Source organism: Lactuca sativa, chromosome 6 (genome assembly GCF_002870075.4).
Source record: "Lactuca sativa cultivar Salinas chromosome 6, Lsat_Salinas_v11, whole genome shotgun sequence".
Classification (NCBI taxonomy): Eukaryota; Viridiplantae; Streptophyta; class Magnoliopsida; order Asterales; family Asteraceae; genus Lactuca; species Lactuca sativa.
The window spans coordinates 158483183-158491772 of NC_056628.2; positions in this window are offsets into that span (position 1 = coordinate 158483183).

The window sequence follows — 8590 nt, forward strand, 5'->3', positions numbered from 1 at the left end:
TCCTTGGTCAAGAAGGTTATTATCGGAGGTTTATCCAGGATTTCTCCAAGATAGATGTTTCATTGACTCGGTTAACAAAGAAGACGGTTACATTTCGTTGGGGGGATGAGTAGTTGGCAGCTTTTAAGACCAAAATACAACGGTTGTCTGAGACACCCATTTTGACCCTGCTGAAGGGTTTTGAGGATTTTGTGGTTTATTTTGATGTGTCTATCATGGGTTTGGGAGCACTATTGATTCAGAGGGATCGCGTGATCGCTTACGCTTCGAGGCAGCTGAAGTCTTATGAGGCGAATTATCCGACACATGACTTGGAGCTGGGGGCTATGGTTTTCACCCTCAAGATTTGGTGGCATAACCTCTATAGGGTCCGTTGTACTATTTACACAGATCACAAGAGCCTGAGGTATCTGATGGATCAGCCGAATCTGAATACGAGGCAGCGTTGGTGGTTGGATATGGGGAAGTATTATGATTATGAGATCCTTTATCACCCAGGGAAGGCTAATGTGGTGGGCGATGTTCTCAGCTACAAGGCAGTCGTGGCTTCAATCAGGGATATATATTTGAGGATGACGGTGATTACTCCATTGTTGAAGCGGATTCTGGAGCCTCAGGTTGAGGCTATGAAGGAAGAGCACCAGAAGAGTGAGCATATTGTGGGACAGGTGGCTTCCTTCGATTATGATAGTTGTGGGTTGTTAACTCTGCATCGGCGGGTTTGGGTTCTATATTGGGGTGGAATGTGTCAGGTTCTAATGCAGGAGGCGCACATGTCTAGGTTATCCATTCATCCCGAGGTGACGAAGATGTATATGGATCTTTGTCCTGACTATTAGTGGCCTTACATGAAGCGGGATGTGGCTTGGTATGTGGAGCGGTGCTTGACTTGAAGGAAAGTCATGGTCGAGCATCAGCGACCTCACGAAAAGATGCAGCCATTGGAGATTCTCGTATGGAAATGGGAGGATATTACAATAGATTTCATTACGAAGTTACCCTAGACTGCACGCGGAGTGGATTCGAATTGGGTCATCATGGATCAGTTGACCAAGATCACGCATTTCATTCCGATTCAGGAGAGTATTTATGCGGAGAAATTGGCTGAGATTTATATCAAGGAGGTTGTGGCACGTCATGGGGTGATAGTTTTGGTGGTTTCTGATAGAGATGTCCGGTTTACTTCCAGGTTTTGGAAGAGGTTCCATGACGATTTTGGGTACTCGTCTCCATTTCAGCATAGTATTCCATCTACAGACCGATGGTTAAATCGAGTGCATGATTCAGACATTAGAGGATATGCTCTGAGCGTGTGTTTTGGAGTTTGGCAGGAGTTGGGATACGTATCTTCCGTTAACATAATTTTCGTATAACAACAATTATCATGCCAATAATGATCGACCTCCTTTCAAGATACTCTATGGGAGGAAATGAAGGACCCCAATTTGTTGGGGTGAGGTCGGTTAGCGAGTTATGGGTAGTACTAAGGTGGTACTCAAGACTACTGAGCTAATTCAATAGGCTCGTAGTAGGATCCAGATAGCTCAAAGTCAGTAGAAGAGTTATGCCGCTAAAATCCGATCAGATTTAGAGTTCTAGGTGGGGGAGATGGTCCTTCTGAAGGTGTCACCTTGGAAAGGTGTCATCCGATTCAAGAAGAGGGGCAAGCTGGGCCCAAGGTATATTAGTCCTTCCAGGGTTTTGGTTCGGGTGAGCCGGGTCGCTTATTGCTTGGATCTTCTTGACGAGCTCAGTCAAATTCATAGCATGTCCCATGTCTCTCAGCTATGGAAGTGCTTAGTGCTTAGTGGATGGAAGTTATGATTTTTCTAAGTTTCAGCTTAGCGGTATGCTGCCCAAAGTTCGATTATGAGATCGAGTGATTTTTAGTCGAAACAATCTAAACGAAAATCGAAGATCTCGTCAATAGTAGTGCAATGGAAGAAAGACAGACGAAAACGGACATCGGATGAAGAAGTTATGTATTTTTAACAGGATTTTCTAGTCCCAACCTGTTAAAAAATAATATAATAAAAATAAAGTCAAAATTTGTCGACGAAGTCTAAATGATAGTTGTAGAGCATAATCTCACCTACGCGTGGATATAAAGAACGTCAAAAACAGAGCTTGTACGCAAAAGTTACGGAAGTTCAAAGATTGGGGCACAAACTTCGAGGCTGAGCTCGAGGGGAACGCTATGCGTTCCTCCAGGGAACGTACCGCATTCGGAGCACCAGACCCTGTCCCATCACCTGTCGAGTCTGGATATGAAGTCTTCATCCTTGATTCCTCGCATTGTCATTTGCTTCGTCAAGGATCATTTGAAATGCTCTTGCCTGTGGCTGTGGCAGCACATTCGGCCTTGTAGCCCCTTCTCTTCTTGGGCAGTTTTGCTTGAAGTGTCCTTCGTCACCACACTTAAAGCAGGCTTCTCTTTTAGTTGTGCATTCACTGGCATAATGACCAGTCTTCCCGCATTTGAAGCAGGTCATCTCTTTAGAGCATCTCCCAATCTACGTTTAAAGGAGTGCGGTACGTCTGAAGTACACCTTCGATTGGCTGGATGATGGAATGATTGGTGTAATTCTTGAAGTTGTCCCATCGTCTGGAATTTCCATCACCAACCGAGTTAAAGTAGAATTGATGAGTGAAGATACGCATGGAAGAAGTCCTAGTAAAGTCTAGGAAAATTTGTATGATTAATTGGACACATTCGTATGTGTTCAATTGTTTTGTGATTTTAGAACTTGGTCGACTGCGGGAAAATACTTGGGACGAGTATGAGTAGGTGTGAATAGCAGTAGAGATCTATACTACTGGAAGCACAGGACTCACGCTTGGATCAGGGAAGCTCACAAGGTTACCAAGAAGCTAGTAATTGATTCTGTTTTATTCAAGTATGTCATTACCATTGTTTCGGTAATGACTAGCAAGATGGTTGTTATTCCAACCCTAGTGGTCATATAGAATTGAGTCCGACTACGATGAGTTTGTTACGTGGTTCATAGAACCAAGTTCGATGTAACATCTGACCTAAGTCAGAAGATTGAAATCAATGCGATCGATAACATCGCGCTCGTTGTTAAGCAAGCTTGTAGCTAGAAATGCTACATGAAAAAATGTGATTATATCACATTAGAATATGAAGGAAGGTATATTCCATTTTGGGATTTGACTCTAAGAGACCTGAGCCTAAGCGTTGCATCATACGATGCGAGGTCATTAGAACATGACCCATCGATCTGTTACAATAGATAAAGGAAAGTACTTATCCTAAGAAGAAGAAAGAGTCCACAATAAGGACTTATTTTGTAACTTGAAGGTTATGATTGAAATTCCAACATAGTACGAAAAGAAGATGCAAGATTGAGCATTGCCTGCAGTCAAGAAGCCCTAGAGTTAGATTCTCTTTCGAAGAAACATTGAAGTTACAGTTATTACTTAGGATGGAAAGATAACGTATGCCATAATTATACAAGCCCTATTTTTCGTTGATGATTCCGGGACGTAATCATGCTAAAGGGGAGATAATTGTAACGTCGTAGATCCAGGCTAGTTATTTTATAGACAATAAGCATCAAAAATGAATTTCTGATAGAAGAGTTTTTAGAATAAATAATCTTAAGCAAGTTGTAGTATCTATCACAAGGTTTCCATGCATAGAAAGAACGCCGAAATCCGAGTTATAACAAAGAAGTTATGGCCTGTCGAAGTTTCGCGACAGAACCGGCACGACACAGCGCGACGTAAATAGTGAATTTACGATGGAGCGATATTTGGCCTTAGTGATCTAAACGAAAGTTGTAAAATACGTTAAACCGGGAGCGTGCATAAAAAGAATGTCCAAATCTGACTTCATATGAGGAAGTTATGATTTTTCTAAGTTTTAGCTTAGTGGTAAGCAGCCCAAAGTTTGATTATGAGATCGAGTGACTTTTAGTCGAAACAATCTAAAAGAGAATCGAAGAGCTCGTCAATAGTATTGCAATGGAAGAAAGACAGACGCAAACGGACGTCGGATGAATAAGTTATGGATTTTTAACAGACTTTTCCAGTCCCGGTCTGTTAAAAATAATATATCCACGCGGAGGTGAGATTACGCAATCTAAACGATAGTTGTTGAGCATAATCTCACCTCCGCGTGGATATAAAGAACGTCGAAAACGGAGCTAGTACACGAAAGTTATGGTAGTTCAAAGATTGGGGCACGAACTTCGAGGCTGAGCTGGAAGGGAACGCACCACGTTCGGAGCACCAGACGCTGTCCCATCACCTGTCAAATCCGAAGATCGTAAGCCATGACGTATGTGGGAACGCCCTGCGTTCCTCTAGGGAACACCCAACGTTCGGGCCTCTTCCCAGCCCTATAAAAGGAAAGCAAGGCCTTCGGGTTTTGTTGCTCAATTCCTTTCCTCTCCTCCGTATTACCTCGTTTTTCGTGCAAGCTATACTCCCGAAGCCTCGGTATCATCCCGAGACCCGAAGCAAGTCCCGAATCCCCCGAAGATCCCGATAAAAATAGTTTTCGAGCCGAAACTCTGCCCGTGTGAAGCCCGATTTTGGATAAAACATCCCGGTTTCACCGAAGAATACTACATTTAGAGCCGTAGTGCTGTCCGATCATCGTATTATCAAGTGAGTGTATATTCCCTTTCATAAACATGATTTTAATACAAGTATTGGTTGAATGTATTACAGCTATGTTATGAGTGAGAGTGTAGTCACTTTCCTCTAACACATAAATATGAAGTATTTGCTATGAAATACGTGCTATGCGTTTATATATTGTTTGTTTATTTGAGATGAGTGTGGAATTGATGTTTTATATAGTTTTTAAACGAGTTAAACTATATATGTATTTTTATATCTACAAATATGTTGGGTAGAATATGGGTAGATGAGATAGTTGGTGTGTGATAAAACATGAGTTGGATAATGAGATAAAAGGTGATATAGATCTTGAGATGAGGCTGACAGGTGAAAAATGAGTGAAACCTTTATCCAAACGATGGCCCCATCATTCAGCAGAGTAGGGATGACAACTAAAGACTATTCTAGACAGTCCAGTGGAACACTAGCAGGTTCGCAACTTGTTGGTGTTGTGAACTTGATGTTCACCGATGTACTCTAAAAACCCATTGACACGTATTGCGAGAGGGATCTCGAAAACGATACTGTCAATAAACAAGATAAACTTGCTATTAACCCGAGATTATGGATTAAGACATAGTTAATTGTCCCTAGTCTGGGAGTATGGATTAGGCACAATTTTATATTCGGGGGTATGTATCAGATCAGGAGATTAGTTTTAGATCCAAGAGTATGGATCAGATCAAGAGGTTAGTTTTAGATCCGTGAGTAGGGATCAGGTAAAGAGGAAAATTTTGTTGCGAGAGTTTAGATCGTGTCATTGTGAGGATCGATGGGGTGGGATAAGAGTTGTTTTATATGGTGAAATTGTATAAGTTTGTGAGTTCTAATATATATACATATATGATATAACATTGTGGGTTGAAAACCATATATGCTCACCAGGCTCCCTATAACACTGTAAGTTTTCAAGACAATTTTTCTTTTGAAAAACATATGATTCTCAATACACATATCATAAAACATCATTTGTTTAGTTTAAAAAACACAATCCCTTCTTAATTACTTAATAATCCAGGATCCTCGAAACATAATTCTTTCACTGGTGTATACAATCAAGCTGGTGCCATCCCGAGATACCGAGAAAAGCTGAAACACATAACACATAACACGGTAAGCACGAAGCTTAGTGAGTTCCCCAAAATACCACAAACAACACATAGTATCCACTTGAGGCTATAACTCTGTGGACCCTCTGGTCCTAACTCTATGGACCCTCTGGTCCTAAGCTCGTTGGACCCTCTGGTCCGGTCTGCTTGAGCCTTCCGGCCTCATAAATCGTTGGACCCTTCGGTCCGGTCTATAACTCTGTATAGCGTAAATCACAAATACATAATGCATAGCATGCCACATAAAACATGATAACATATTACTCAATGTAAGCACATAAGACCTTCCGGTAACACATAACTACCGCTCAAGGTTAAGTATAGTGAGAAGACTCGCCTCGCATGATGACGGATACCATTTTGTGCTTGATAACCCGACCTAGCCTCATCTTATCAAAATGATAACATCTCTAATCAAAATCCTCTCATGTTCTCATCCCTAATAATTGGTAGAAGACCATTCTACCCGTCTCTAACCTCTCTTGAATCAGCTTGACCAAAACCCCAAGGTCAACTAAAGTCAACTCTAGTCAACGGTCAAACTTTGACCAGACTCGTCGAGTGTACATGGGTGACTCGGCGAGTCCAAGCGCGTCCTCTGAATCCTCCTATGGCCTCTCTTGGCTCGTCGAGTTAACCCTTCACTCGACGGGTTACCACGGGTCATGAATCGCGGGACAACCCGACTCGACTTGTTGAGTCCCCTTATGGACTCGGCGAGTTCCCTCCATGGCAACACTCAAATGACATTCTGAGGTCAGATCTGATTCTCCAACCTGTAGATCTGACCTTCTAACACCCAATCATCACGTAAAGGTCCAATCTTTAGGCCCATGCAACACTCATATGGCCTTATTTGAAGAAATGGCTCTTAAAATAGCAACCTAGGTTCACAACTCCAATGGAACAGAATAAAGCTAAAAGGCTGGGGCTCTCTGGACCTCTCAAGGTCTAGATCCAATGTCTATTTCTCAGTGGGACCTCATAGGCATCACATTCTAACCAAGAAAGGGGTAAAGAAACGTAAATTCAAGGATTCTACACAAAATAGAAGAAAGAGTCGAATCACTACCTCAAAATGGAGATCCCTGCTTGAATGTCTCAGAATCACAACCTCCTTTGGTCCTTCCTGCTGAATCCCTTCTCTTCCTTTGCAAAATCACACCAAAAAGGCTCAAGATGGCTCCTCCTCTCACACTATACTCTCAAGCTCACTTGGGTTCTTTTCTCTGGAATGGTAGCCGCAACTAAGAGCTATAAGGACACTTAAATAGGGCACATGCCCAAATATTTAGGGTTTTCTGTCCACAGCTCGGACTCGTCGAGTCACCTTACCGAATCGTCGAGTCCATTCATTAATCCAGTCAGCAAAATGCGATCCTACTCGACGAGTTTAAGCGCCAACTCGTCAAGTCCCTCTTCTGCAGCCAAAATAAATAATTAAATTATGATATCTGGAATTCCGGATGTTACACTCCTAAGCCCGACCCACTCAGTTTTCTTTGCATTACAGGTAATGACACAATAGCATAAGTTGGTTGACATCACGAGAGATTTTGGATTATAAATCAGTAGTTATAAATAATTGTTGAAAGGTCTATTTTATAATGTTTATGCTTCTGGTCTGTATCGGAACATGACATCCCGAGATTTTGATATTTAATGAAAATAAATTTCTTTAAATAAATTCTTTGATAAATTCTTATCACATTTTGTTTTGGGAACAAATTCCGCACCAGTTTTCTTTAAACGATTACCCTGATTTTAAAACAAAGCATAAGCAAACCGGTCTTTTCTGGCCGTGAAAATGGGGATGTCACATATTCCCATTAGCTTTGCAAAAACTACAAATTGTTTTGATTTAATTAATGTTGACATTTAGGGTCATTATCATCATGCTTCTCTCAGTGGTGCACACGATTTTCTATCTATTGTTGACGATTATAGTTTTGGTCTTTGGGTGTATCTCATAAAAAAACTGAGGCGTCATACTATTTAACAAGATTTTATAATATGGTTGGAACACAATTTGAAAAGCAGATAAAAAGGATTCAAAAATAAAATGGGTCTGAGTTCACGTCCGGATTCATACTAGAACTTTATAAAAATTATGATATTCTACTTGAAACTTCATGCCCTTATACGCCTCAACAGAAAGCAGTTGTCGAAAGGAAACATCGAAATTTGTTGGAAGTAGCTAGAGCACTCAGGTTTCAAGCTTCTCTTCTGATTGATTTTTGGGGAGAATGTGTGCAGACGGCTGCATACATTATAAATAAATTACCAACATCGGTACTTGAAAATAAAACCCCCTATGAAATCCTATACGGAAAGAAGCCAACATATTGGCATTTTAGAACCTTTGGTTGTTTAGCATATGCTCATGACAAGATTGGCAAAACCGACAAGTTTAGAGAAAGAGGGAGAGCGTGCATTTTTCTTCACTACCCGATGGGACTAAAGGGATACAATAATAATGATTTGAAGACTCTTAAAATACACACCACTCGTGATGTGACTTTTGTTGAAAATGTTTTTCCTTTCGGTAATGACTATAAAGGATACAAAAAGAGAGGTTGAAAGTCAAGACCAACTTGACAAAACAGTAGGAGATACTCCTGATGAGGCTGCCACACAACATCCTGATACCAACATAATCTTGCCAACCGAAGTGCCTCAACAAAGCACGCATGTTAGAGCGAGACCAAAACATCTCGACAACTTCATCATAGATTTGCCTCCTTCCGTCAATTTGTCAAAAACTATCGATGACTCAAGTACATCTAAACCTTGTCCTATATCTCAATATGTTAATTATAACAAATTTTCTA